Here is a 14,486-nt window from a genome sequence, read left to right as displayed (position 1 = left end):
TGAGAGGAGGAATTTTTTTTTTTGTCTTTGTTGTAACTAGAATATTTTGCACAGTGCCTGGCACATAGTAGGTACCTAATAAATGTGTTTATTATCTGCACAATCTCATTTGACCCTGACAATAACCTAGTGAATGAAACACTGCAGATCAATTCTTATTCTTTCAGTGGAGGAGTGTCTCTAGCTTAAAACGCAGGGCAGTACACTGGAAAAAACAAACAAACAAACAAACAAACAAACAAAAACACTAGCAATGGAGTCAGCAGACCTGAATTCAAATTCTGCCATTAGCACTAACAACCTATGTGAGTTTGGCCCAAGTTATGTAACTTCTTTGTGCATTCAATGTATGTGAATGAATATTCTGGCTTCACCAGATTGTTGCCACAAGCATCCATGGTACAAAAAAAAATGTTAAGAACCCCTACTAAAAAGAGCTTCAAATGCTAGAATGAAAAAACTGGAGCATTATTTTCAGTTTTAAGACATCATAGTTTAAGAAGAATATTGGTAAACTAAAGAGTGACCAGAGAAGGCCAACCAAGTGGTAAAGAGACTTGAATTCATGAGAAATAAAACTCAGCTAAAGAAGCCATTTGGGAGAAAAGAAGATGGAGGGCACGAATTAGGGGTAGAGAACTGAGGAAGCTGTAATAACTATATTCAAATAGGACCCAGCACTCTATCAATTATATTATATAACATAAGCAGCTAGTTCCTAATATTTTTATCCATTTCTTCCAGCTCTTGAAGAACAATCCCATATTTCACACTCAAAGGAAAGATCTACTATTTAAGCTACAAGGAAAAGGGTTTCTAGTTACAGCAATAGGCACCTTGCTGGTGTCAGCTTTTCCCATCAAGCTGACTGCTTTCAGGCAGGCAGAACCATAAATTTTAATTAAAATTTTTATTTTCAACCACTCTAGTCCATACATGGTGAGAAATGGTTCTCGCCTTGTGCTCTCTTGGAGAGCCAAACTGAGAGCTTGATTTTGAACAGATTTATACATTAAAAGAGGCAGTATCCTTGCACTGTAGGAATTCACTAGTCATCCCATTCATGGGGGAGACTTTTATTGCAAACTATGAAATCAGTAACATCCCTGTATTGACTTTTTGCAGCTTGGCTCTATCTCCCAGGCCAAAGGAATGTAAATCCAGATAATTGTGCATAATATGTATGCTGACAGGTATGAACAAGCATATCCACCCTGCAGGAAAACATGGAGAAACTTGTTGGTGCATGAGTTGCTTTTGCTCTTGGTCTTTATGAGCTCACCTGCATTCCGTGTGTGTGTGTGTGTGTGTGTTGCTTCTTTTTTTGAACAGAAACATTACATGCCTTCCAGCAACTGCTCCCTTTCTGGCAGGCCTTGGTATTGGAAACACTTCTTGAAAGTTTGCATCGGCTCAGAAGTCATTCTTCTTTGGTCTTTGTAGCCAAGTTGTGATGGAAGAGGGTCCATCCATCTGCTAACATTCTCTCTATGTAATGAGAGTGGGATAGAACCATCTCATGCCATGCCTCTTAGCATAAGCTATCGATTTGCTCTGTCAAGCAAAAAAAGTTATTGGCTTTGTTCAAAAAGTTTCTGTACCAAATAGCTATACCTTATCCTTGGTGAATTTGGTGTCTCCTTTGAGAAAGCTGATTGAGCATCCTGATGTCTAAGTGATAGAATTAGACTTGGTGATAATCTAGACAGACTAAGAAAAGAGAAAGGAAGAGACAAAATTAAAAATCACTGTACAGTTGAATAGATGGCACGGCTTGCATTAACATAGGGTTTTAAGGTTTGCAAAGGATTTTCCAAATATTTTCTTATTTCACTACCCTAGTAGGTAGTTGTAGGGTTTATTTCATCAAATATTTCCCAATTATGTGTAAAAAATTCAACAATCATTTTTAAACATTTTGAATTCCAAATTCTTTTCCTCCCTCCTGCTCTCCCCTTATCACTTAGAAGGCAAGCAATTTGGTTTTGATTATATATGTAAAGTCATGCAAAACATGTTTCCATAATAACCATGTTGCAAGAAAAATAACTCCACATACAGACAAAAATACAATAAAAATAAAGAAAGTAACAAAAAGTATGCTTTGATCTGCATTCAGAGTTTATCAGTTCACTATCTGGAAGTTTATAGCATTTTTCATCATGAGTCCTTTGGAATTGTCTTGAATCATTTTCTTAATCAGAGTAGTTAAGTTTATTTAGCCATTTATTTTTCCACAGTTATATATAAAACTAATTTTTTCACATTTGTTTTGAAAACTTTGAGTTCCAGATTCTTTCCTTTCCTTCCTTGCCACTTTCCTCTCCCTCCTTAAGAATGATAGCAATTCAATATAGGTTATACATGTTCAGTCATGGAAAACATTTCCACAATAATCATGTTGTGAAAGAACCAAAAAATCCCAAGAAAAATAAAGCAAAAAAAAAAAAAGAAGAAGAAGAAGAAGAAGAATTCTTCAATCTGCTTCCAGATGCTATCAGTTCTTTCTCTGGGTAGGGATAGCATTTTTCATCCTTAGTCCTTCAGAGTTGTCTTAAATGATTGTATTGCTTGGAATAGTCATGTCATTCAAAGATGATCATCTTACAGAATTGGTGTTACTTTGTATGCAGTACATTTCACTTTGCTCATGGAAGACTTTCTAAGTATTTCTGAGTAGCTAAGTCTTTCATAGTTGATCATCTTTAAAATATTGATGTTACTGTGTATAATATTCTCCTTGTTCTGCTCTCTTCACTTTACCTCAATTCATATAAGACTTCCAAAGTTTTTCTAAAACCATCCTGTTTGTCATTTCTTATGCTACAATAATATTCTATCACAATCATACACCACAACTTGTTCAGTTATTCCCTAGTTGATGCCCATCCCCTCCAATTCTTTGCCACCACAAAAAAAGAGCTGATGTAAATATTTTTGTATACATAGGTCTTCCCCCACTTCATAAAAAATCTATTTGGGATACAGACCTAGTAGTGATATTTCTGGGTTAAAAGATATATACAGTTTTACAGCACTTTGGGTATAGTTCTAAATTGTTCTCTAGAATGGTTGAACTAATTCATTACTTCATCAACAATATATTAGTGTCCCAATTTTTCTGCATCCCCTCTGGCATTTGTTATTTCCCTTTTCTGTTATGTTAGCCAATCTGATAGATATGAGGTAGTATCTTAAAGTTGTTTTAATTTGCATTTCTCTAACCAGTAATGATTTAGACAACTTTTTATGTGACCATTCATTGTTGTGATTTCTTTTTCTGAAAACTACCTATTTATATCCTTTGACCACTTATCAACTGGGAAATGGCCCATATTTTATAAATTTGGCTCAGTTCCCTATATATGTGCAAAATGGGGACTTTGTCAGAGAAACTTGTTGCAAATTTTCCTCTAGTTTCCTGTTTTTCTTCTGATTTTGACTATATCACTTTTGTACAAAAGCTTTTAAATTTCATAATCAAAATTATCTATTTTACTTCCTGTAATTTCCTCTCTCCCTCTCTCTCTCATTTGGTCATAAACTCCCCTATCCATAGATTTGTCAGGTATATTTTTACATATTTCCTTAATTTACTTAAGATATTACTCTTTATGTCTAAATTACTTCTCTATTTTTTACCTTATCTTGGTATAAAAATGAGGTATTATTCTATATCTAGTTTCTACAAAATTGTCTTCCAGTTTTTCTAGCAATTTTGGTCAGAGGCTGAGTTCCTACCCCAAAAGTTTGGGTTTATCAACTACTAGCTTACTATGGTCATTTACATTTGTATAATGTATTGCACTGATCCACCATTCTATTTTTTAGCCAGAACCAGATTGTTCTGATGATTATCACTTTGTAATATGTAGTATTAATTTTTAGGAAGGATGCAACTGTGTATGACTTTGCTTTCCTTATCCTGTATATAGACATAATTTCAGCCTCAGAAGATTATAAAATGAAGTATTATTTAAAGATGTTACACTCTAATGAGAAAAATTCTATATTATATATACAATTTAGATGAGAATAAAACCAAGTTATTATCAGATGGGGGGGAAAGCAATGAGTCTTCCATTTTTTAACCTTGGAACTTCATGAAAAGGGGAAAAAAGGCTTAATCTGTAATTCAAGTGTAGTTATAAGTAACCCAGAGCAAAGGAGCTTTGTCCTAGGTGCTGATAAGGACTGAATCCTCTGGGGAACAGGCAACCCATTTTCCTGTCATTGCTATAGCCATAGTTGGATTATCCTCTGTATTGCTAACAAACTTCTGTCAGAACACCCATAAGTATGTTCTCTGTATGTTCTAAATATTACCCCCAAATTGCATCCCTCCCTCAACTCCCTAGCCAATTGTTTTGCCCTGATTTATCAAGCCCTTATGATAGTTTTAAATCTAGTTTTTTTGTATATATTAGCTTGTCAAAGAAGCAAGGGAACTATAAGAAATGAACATTTTCTAGCATTCTACAAATTTCAGGAGGTTATTAGTATCCAGAGGTGAAGAAATCTCAAGTTATGAAGTACAAGGATTCATTTCTTTCTTTTGAGCTCAGCCACCAATCTTTATACTAAACAGGTCACATTTCAGGGAATGACTTTGAGCTATTGAATTCTATGGCCATGATAATCGGTTACTTCAAAGATCCTGATCATTCCTTGGATTTTCTTATAAAAGGTGAAATTAAATGAATAGTGTATAAGCAAGTATGTAGCTTGTGCAAAAATGTTTGTTGCAATCCTTTTTGTAATGGCAAGAAACTGGAAACTGAGTGGATGCCCATCAGTTGGAGAATGAATGAAGAAGTTATGGTATATGAATATTGTGGAATATTATTGTTCTGTAAGAAATAATCAGCAGGATGATTTAAAAGAGGCTGGATAAACTTACATGTACTGATGCTAAGGGAAATGAGCAGAACCAGGAGATACATGGCAACAACAAGATTATACAATCATCAATTCTGATGGGCATGGTGCTATTCACAATGAGATGATCAGACCAGTTCCAATGATCTTGTGATGAAGAGAGCCATTTATACCCAGAGAAAGAACTGTGGGAACTGAATGTGGTTCACAACATAGTATTTTCACTCTTTTTGTTGTTTGCTTGCATTTTATTTTCTTTCTCATTTTTTCCTGTTTGATTTGATTTTTCTTGTGCATCAAGATAATTGTAGAAACCTATATTGGGATTTAACATATATTTCTACCATGTTTGACATATATTGGACTAATTGCCATCCACACGAGAGGGTGGAAGAAAGGGAAGGGAAAATTGGAACACAAGGTTTTGCAAGGGTTAATGTTGAAAAAATATCCATGCATATTTTTGAAAATAAAAAGCTTTAATAAAAAAGTATATAGCCTTAGACTGTCACTTTGAAATTGTCTCTCCTAAGGGAAATTAGGGAAAGTGTAAGTAGTCATCTACCTAGGATAGAGTATCCTAGGTAGCTAGATTTGATTTTTTAAGTTTTTCTTTTTCTACAACTTTATGATGAGCTTCTTCCCCTCTTAACCTCTCTGCTAATGTCCATACTCTCATCTCCATTGAAAGTCTCGAATTGAATGTCCCAAAGATATCTTAATCTCAAATATATCCAAAATCAAACTCATCATCTTTCCATCTGAAATTCTCCCCTCATCCAAACTTTCTTATTATGGTTTTGGGCACCACCATTCTCCCCATCACTCTGGTTTGAAACTTAGTTATCATCCTTTACTCTTTATTCTCTCTCCCAATAACATTTCAGTGTTATTGGAAACCAATATGTTTCCAAGGCTTATTGATCATCAGGCCTTTACCACATTATGCCGAGACTATTGCAATAGACTGTTGACTGATCTCCCTGATTCCCATCTCTTCTTTATCCCCTAACTCAAACATCTTCCATTTGACTATCAAAGTAATCTTCCTAAATCATAGATCTCATATCTTGTCCCCCTACTGAATAAACTCTAGAGGCTCCCTATGGCCTAAAATATTTTATATATATATATATATATATATATATATATATATATAATATATATAATTAAAATATTAAAAAATTCAAAGCCTTCTCTCATAATCTGATCCCCCAACCCTTCACACATGAACCTTTTCTTATGTTACCCTTCCTCCCTCTAGAATGCAGTGATACTGGATTTTTTGCTGTTTCACAAACAAGATACTCCATCTCCTGGTTCTGGGGATATTCATGATTGAAATATTCTCCCTCTTCATCACCACCTCCTAGCTTTCTTCAAGTTCCAGCTGAAATTATATCTTCTATAGGAAACTTTTCCTAATACTTCTTAATTCTAGTGCTTTATCTCTATGGATTATTTCCTATTTATCTTGTATGTATCTTGTTTGTACATAGTTGCTTCCATATTGCCCCTCCCATTATACTTTGAGCTCCTGAAGAACAGGAAGTTTTTTTTTTTTTTTGGGGGGGGGGGGAAGTTGCCTTTCTTTGTATGCAGAACATTTAACAGTGCCTGGCACATACTAGGTACTTGTAATTATTTATTGACTGATATCTATTTCTCTTTTGGGTCTACCTAGTTTTGATATCTCTAACTCTTTGATTGGGATCTAAGAAATTATGTTGGTATCTTATCCGATAGACTGCCAGATTAGCCTGATCCTACTTGTCTTCCCCCATCAACCACTTGCTCTTTTGCCTTCCACAATCCCCTTTTCTCAATCAGGAGATTTGAAGGGGATAAAAATCTTTGTGCCTCATTTGGTAAAAGTTTGTATCTTTGTTTTGGATGCTTCAATAACAAGGTTATAAATTGGAAGAATTATAATGTGCTTTTTGGATACCCCAGGTGAAAAAAAAATTATAGAAACACGATGAAAGTTTTAAAATAACCAGACGAGAATGGGCTCTCTTCCCAATTCTGCCACTGAATAATCATGAGAACTCAGGTCATAAACTATTCTTCCTAGACTTATAAAATGTAAGTCATAATCATAGATCATCAGCACCAAGATCAGCTTTAGTCATTATCTAATATGATCCTTCTCCCCCATAGAGGAAAATAAGACACCTATTAGGGAATTGACTTTCTCAAGTTCACACAGATAATTAGGAGAGGTAAGACTAAAACCCACATCAGGCAGATTCCTAGAAATTCTGGCACCTATGGCAAATTCAGTTGAGCAGGAGATTGGAGAGAGGTGAGGGCACAGTGATCTCCAGTTAGTGCAGTTAAATCAGGAGAAGTGAAGTACAATCTTCCAGCATCTTGAGGTAGACAGACCATGAGAGAGGATGACTGTGCTATGCAGTGCAGCCCTGGCAGAGGTGGCTACAGAGGTATCAGTCGGGGCATCATTCCCATGTGTTAGCTACTGTCAGCTCACTAAAGGAGGCACTTTTCATCTCTGCCTGGTATCTTCTTCTGACTACTAGGGCAGCTTTTCCCAGAAGGCCATGCTACCTCTCATCTCCTCCACAAAGAGTAGGTAAAATAAGAAATCAGAAGATTCTGAGCTCCCTTGGGAGGTACGGTCTAAATGTGATTTACATGATTTCATTTTTAAAGGCATATTGCTAATTCAAAGAACTCCTAGTGTCAATGGATGTCTACATTATAAGAGTGATGTTAGATTGTAATAGCTTCTATCAAAGGACAAATTTAAATCATTGTCCAGGACTTAGAGGAGAAGAGGTACATTTCCCCTTTCTTCAAATAACATGGTTTAAGGCCAAAGGAATTGGGTTCACTTTTCACTCTCTTCTTTGCTACCTGTGGGACCTTGGACAAGCTCCCAAATTCTCTGGATCTTGATTTCTTCATATGCAGAATGAGATCCCTTCCAATCTTCAATCCATGAGATCATGTTCCATGATCCTAAGGACAGAGAAATGGAGGAATATCAGAATGGAATGGATTACTATGATCTTATTACCAGAGGCTGAATGACCATTCCTGGGTTATGTCATAGAGGGCTTTCTTGTTCAGGCAATTTTTGGCTCCAAGGATTTCTGAGGTCTCTTTCAACTCATAGATTTTTATATTGCTGGGATAAAAAGGCCTTCAAAGGCTTTACGTGAAAAGTATACTTTATCTTGGAATACTGCATATTTTGTCAAGAACCACTATATATACCTTAAGTATCATGTTGGCTCCCTGTCTCATATTCTGCCTTTAGATACTGTGACCAATACTACTCCTTGGACCATGGCTATTCTTCTCTATATTTCTGAAACTTCTAATTCCCTGAGCTATTGACCATCCCGGAAGTCACTGGAGGTAAGATTTAGAGTCAGAAGTTAGCTCAAAGGTCACCGAGTACAAGTCTCATTTTAAAAATAAAAATGAGGTCCTGAGACTTTAGGGGAATTATCTAAAATCTCACATCTAGTAAATAGCATAACCATGAATGTGGGACCTTGACTCCCAATCCAGTCACTTCCCACTCCCTATTTGTCTTGACTGGGGAGCCTAAAAAAGTGTTCCCTCTCTGCCATGGCTTCTTAGCCTTCCAAAAGAGAAGAGGACCAAGAGAGCTTTCTTCCTCACAAGTTTTAATTACAGCATTGGATGTAAATGACAGGAGGGAAAGAGATCATGGTTTTAACAAACCTAGAAACTCAGGCTTTAATTCCTTGTCAGCTAAAAATTCTCCATAGAATAAGATACCCAGAAACAGACACTGGTGTGACTGAACTCTAATTAAGTTTTAAGTCATTCTCTGTATGCCTCCTCATTTACAATTATGCACTATGATCTCTGCGATTGCCTCTAAGGTCTTTGGGTGAGTGGTGAGATAAATAGGGTAAGGATGGTGGAGACGCTGATCAGGCTCTTTTAGGATCAGTTTTCAGGAAACTGATATTTATACCATCCTTGACACATCAAGCCTTTGAAAGGAATGGAGAGGCCTCATCTTGCAGTGACTAGAGTCATTATAAGTAAGCTGTCATCGGGTGTGATTGGGCAGACAGACTCCATGCTTGCCTGCTTTATGCTGTGTGATTTATGACACAGCTCACCCACCATATACAAACACTTGCCCATCTGGACTCATTGATATCTAAAATTCTACAATTAGAAAGTCATTCTATTGACTTAATTATTTTTACAATTCAAAGACCTTGGGGAAGGTTACACCTTAATTCTTATTAGTCATGTATACTTAAGTGGGAATGAATTTATTAACTCCTTTTTGAGAATAATTTTGAGGAAGAGAAAACTGGGTGTAACTATTGTCCTTGCCTCTTATATTATTGATGCTGATTCTACTAATACCTTATATAAAATCTGAAATACATTCTTCTTCTTGAGTACCTGGAGGGTAAGGAGCACCATGGGGTGGAAAGGAAAAGGGAAATTAGAAACACCAAAAACAAATTCTGCCAGCTCTCCAATCTTGCCTAGAACCAAGCTTAGCTGTCAGTTCTGGTCCATTTTTTCTTTGGGTTCCAGCAATGCATCACAAAAAAATTATAAATCCAAACCATTCTATCTGCTAAGCTCATCCATCCCCTAAAACAGTAATGGTTCTCCTTACTATATGTAATGGGCTGAGGTTTGAATTGATGCACTGAGGTCCCAAGTACGTGAGGCTAAATAGTAATTGGGCTATACTCTATTAATATACATGATTGGATAAAGAATGGTCCCTGCCCACTCTCCGTGAAAGTCCTGATGTGTTGTATAGGAAATGATGATTTTGGTGGGTGGAGGCAGAGAGGGAGACAGGAAGAGAAGCTGGGAGAGATTGGGCCTGGGTTCGATACTCCTGGCTGCTGGTCATGTGGCTGCTGGTCTAGCTAGCTTCTTGACTCAGCTGCACACATTGCTATCACTGATTCTCTTCCACCTCCAATCCTTCTTCACTGAGAATAAAGACTGACGATTTTCCCCTAACCTGAATTCCTGACTCCTGCTGATTTAAAAATACGCGATCTTCACAACTATATGCTCTTACAAATAATCCAACACACATGAACACACACACACACACACACACATATACACATTCAAAACCTGGATTTCTTGGGTTGTCTGTAGATGTATTTAATATTCTATCAAATAAATAGCAACAATTCACCTTAACTTTGACAATGACATAAAACAGACAATGCTAAGCTAGTACAGTTTAGTTAATAACATTTAGTTTAAAGAACAAACAAATAATATCATTCTCCTTTCTCTTCCTCCCTCCAAGAAAAACAATCTTTAACAGTCTTCCTACAACCAAACCCTGGGAATTTATGCATAGGCTAGGGAACGAGACAGAATATTCAGCATTTTCCCTGGACCATGAGAAACTGGGCCAGTTTTTCTCCTGTGTGAGGAAGAATTTCCCAGAAAGGAGTCTTGATGTAGTATAAAAAAAAAAACAACACATTGATTTACAACAAGATTATATGGTGATCAATTCTGATGGACATGGCTCTTTTCGACAGCAATATGATTCAGGCCAAGTCAAATGATCTTGTGATAGAGAGAGAGCCATCTGTACCCAGAGAGAGGACTGTGGGGACTGAGTATGAATCACAACACTTTTTTGCTTACATTTCGTTTTCTTTCTCATTTTTCCCTTTTTATCTGATTTTTCTTGAGCAGCATACACATGTAAAAATGTGTATAGAAGAATTGCACATGTTTAGTATATCCTGGATTACTTTCCATCTAACAGAGGGAACGGGGGAAGGAAGGGAGAAAAAAATTGGAGTTTTGCAAGGGTGAATGTCGAAAACTATGTTTTGAAATATACATGTGTTTTTAAAATAAAAAAAAAAAAACTTTAAAAAAGAAAATTGGTTTAGACATCAATAAACAAGGGTTAAGGGCCAAGCTCTGTCACAAATTATAGTTAGGTGATATTGAGAGTATAAAAAAAATACCTTCTATAAGTTCAACTTCCTTATCTATAAAATTAAGGGCTTAGAGATCATCTTTGTTAAATTTAAGTGCTAATATTATTTAAGTCCAAAAGTTATCTATCATGAATGAGACCAGTTTGGGTTCCACAGTACTATGAGGGATGGTCGCAGGAATATATTCACACCAGTCTCTTCTGGTAGCTTTTTTCCATAAAAACCTTTTTGAAAGCTTTTTGTTCTATCCTATATATCATTTAGTACATAATCGCCTAGTCTGTATTTTAATCTCAAGTTTAAGAAGATTTCTATTTTGATTGGATGTTATTGATATTTTCCTATTCTCTTTTCTTACTTGGAGATTCCTTTCCCTACATTATACAGTGATTCTTCCAGAATATAAAGACCCAACTTAATAGTACCTATACATTTTTTAAATAAAAATTTATGAGACTCATGATCCTTTCTGTATATATTTATGTCATAAGCATAATAGCAATATGTATTATATTGATGAATTCTAATTCAGCAGTGAAAAGTGTTAAAACAAACATTGCTTGGAAGGAAAGAATAAAAAACAATCTTTGTTCCCAGAAAGCCTGAGGCCAGACTTAAAAAACTTTAAAAATCAACTTAGATGTATGCAGCTGCATTTGTGTATATATATAAATGTACACACATATATACATATGTGTATACATATATATCCATATCTCTATATATTCTAAAAATAAAGAGTATGTGAGAGAAATTGAATATATGAGAAGGATATGAGTTTCTAAAAATGACATGAGGAGTACTGAAATTTAGAACAACCTGGCTGTAGTCAGGAGTGCTAATCACAATAAAAAGACTTGGGAATTTTATTTTTTTATTTTTATTTTATTTTATTTTATTTTTTTGTTTGTTTTTATTATAGTAACTTTTATTGACAGAATCCATGCCAGGGTAATTTTTTTTTTACAACATTATCCCTTGCACTCACTTCTGTTCCGATTTTTCCCCTCTCTCCCTCCACGCCCTCCCCTAGATGGCAAGCAGTCCAATATATGTTAAATATGTTGCAGTATATCCTAGATATAATATATGTATGCAGAACTAAACAGTTCTCTTGTTGCATAGGGAGAATTGGATTCAGAAGGTAAAAATAACCCGGGAAGAAAAACAAAAATGCAAACAGTTTACATTCATTTCCCAGTGTTTTTTCTTTGGGTGTAGCTGCTTCTGTCCATCATTGATCAATTGAAACTGAATTAGGTCTCTTTGTCAAAGAAATCCACTTCCATCAGATTACATCTTCATACAGTATTGTTGTTGACGTATATAATGATCTCTTGGTTTGGCTCATTTCACTTAGCATCAGTTCATGTAAATCTCTCCAAGCCTCTCTGTATTCATCCTGCTGGTCATTTCTTACAGAACAATAATATTCCATAACATTCATATACCACAATTTACCCAACCATTCTCCAATTGATGGGCATCCACTCAGTTTCCAGTTTCTAGCCACTACAAACAGGGCTGCCACAAGCATTTTGGCACATACTGGTCCCTTTCCCTTCTTTAGTATCTCCTTGGGGTATAAGCCCAGTAGAAACACTGCTGGATCAAAGGGTATGCACAATTTGATAACTTTTTGGGCATAGTTCCAGATTGCTCTCCAGAATGGTTGGATTCATTCACAGCTCCACCAATAATGCATCAGTGTCCCAGTTTTCCTGCATTCCCTCCAACAATCATCATTATTTTTTCCTGTCATCTTAGCCAATCTGACAGGTGTGTAGTGGTATCTCAGAGTTGTCTTAATTTGCATTTCTCTGATTAATAATGATTTGGAACATTCTTTCATATGAGTGGTAATAATTTCAATTTCATCATCTGAAAATTGTCTGTTCATATCCTTTGACGATTTATCAATTGGAGAATAGCTTGGTTTCTTATAAATTAGAGTCAGTTCTCTCTATATTTTGGAAATGAGGCCTTTATCAGAACCTTTAACTGTGAAGATGTTTTCCCAGTTTGTTGCTTCCCTTCTAATCTTGTTTACATTAGTTTTGTTTATACAGAAACTTTTTAATTTGATGTAATCAAAATTTTCTATTTTGTGATCAATAATGGTCTCTAGTTCGTCTTTAGTCACAAATTTCTTCCTCCTCCACAAAGGACTTGGGAATTTTAGCTGAGATGCTGTGGAAGGGGTATTTTTCCAGATACCAACTGTATTACATCCTGAGATTCTGAAGTACTCCAAGAGCAGAATGGCTTCATTCATGCATCTCATTCATTCAATAAATATGGATGCTTATTTACAATAAGCAAGGGACTGTACTGGGGACGGGGGGGATGGGGAGGCCAACAGTTATGAAAATAAATGATCCTTGCCCCTTTTTAGTGCCATTTTTAGTGCAGTATTGGGTGTGGGGGTCAGGAAAAAGAAAATACATATGTGAGTTATAAAACAGGAGAAAGAGAGGGAGACAGAGACAAAGAAAGACTGAAAATGATACAAAAGAAAAAGATACAAAATACTTTTCAGGCCCAGAAAGGAACCGAGGAAAGCTTCAGAAGAAGGTAACCGTTTCCTTAGATTCTAATCTTACAGAATTCCAACAAGCAGAGACAGTAAGAACTACTATTCCAGATGGAAGGACATTATCTTGCCCTTCTCTTTGTTCATTCACTAGATGGGGACACTGAAATCAATCTCTTTCAAGTTAATTTTTAACCATTTAATTTTTCCCAGATGTTCATAGAAGGAGCCCTAAGATAATGGAAAACTAGATCAAGCTTTAAAATAATGGTATCAGATAGATTGGAGAAAGGCTTATAGCTACCCAGTTACTGATGGAATTAGGGGAATACCAATTACTGTAACCAGGGAAATCCCAGTTACTATGAGTAATTGGGGAAAGAAAAACATTGTGGAAGGGGGTCAGAGATTATAAGTAATTGAGTCCCAGAGTCTGACTCCCTGACCCAGGAAGGGCATCAGGGAAGAACATCCCAGTATTATTCTTTTTTACAATCTGTCATTACAAATGGACAATATTTTCCTTTATTATGGATTAGAAAGGCTTTATATTATTGGCCTAGACAAATGGGGCATAAGATTACCAGGCCTAAAGCCAGTAAGACTCTACTTCACAAGGGGAAATCTTTTTACCCTGTTTGCTTCAGTTTTTCATGTATAAAATGAATGGTGAAGGAAATGGCAAACCACTTCAGTATCTCTACTAAGAAAGAAGCTTACTTTAATAGAGTCAAAAAATGAAGAAATAGGCAATGAAAATAGGCAAATAACAGAAAAAATTTTCTTCCTATAGAAAGTTTCACTCTTACTTGATTTTCAAAATCCATGTTGAATTCTTCCATGGTTGGAGATCAATTCATATTTCTCGTGAAGACTTTGGATGTAGGAACTCTGAACTTTTAATCTTCTTTTGAGTATATGTTTTGATCTTCCTTGTTACCAAAGTAACTTTCTATAACCAAAAATAAAAATCATATAAGCTTCCAAGTTTTTCTGAGAGTATACTGCTCATAATTTCTTACAACACAATATTATTCCATCATAATCACATAGCATAATTTGTTAAGCAATTTCCCAAATGATGGGCATTCCCTCAATTTTCAAAATTTTTTGCC

At 35.7% G+C, this 14,486-nt stretch overlaps 1 long non-coding RNA gene across 1 annotated transcript; it reads right to left on the bottom strand.

Moving 5' to 3' along the window:
• Window positions 1-774: 774 nt before the first annotated feature.
• On the bottom strand, window positions 775-14,306 carry LOC116421904. The gene is made up of 3 exons (XR_004232494.1): window positions 14,181-14,306; window positions 7,756-7,860; window positions 775-1,710 (listed from the first exon to the last, which is right to left on the bottom strand). It is a non-coding gene; the product is annotated as an uncharacterized LOC116421904 (long non-coding RNA).
• Window positions 14,307-14,486: the final 180 nt, after the last annotated feature.

The sequence above is a fragment of the Sarcophilus harrisii genome, chromosome 2 (genome assembly GCF_902635505.1).
Source record: "Sarcophilus harrisii chromosome 2, mSarHar1.11, whole genome shotgun sequence".
In the NCBI taxonomy this organism is placed as follows: Eukaryota; Metazoa; Chordata; class Mammalia; order Dasyuromorphia; family Dasyuridae; genus Sarcophilus; species Sarcophilus harrisii.
The sequence above is the reverse complement of the archived record's forward strand: the minus strand, read 5'-3'. Positions and strand labels throughout refer to the sequence as shown.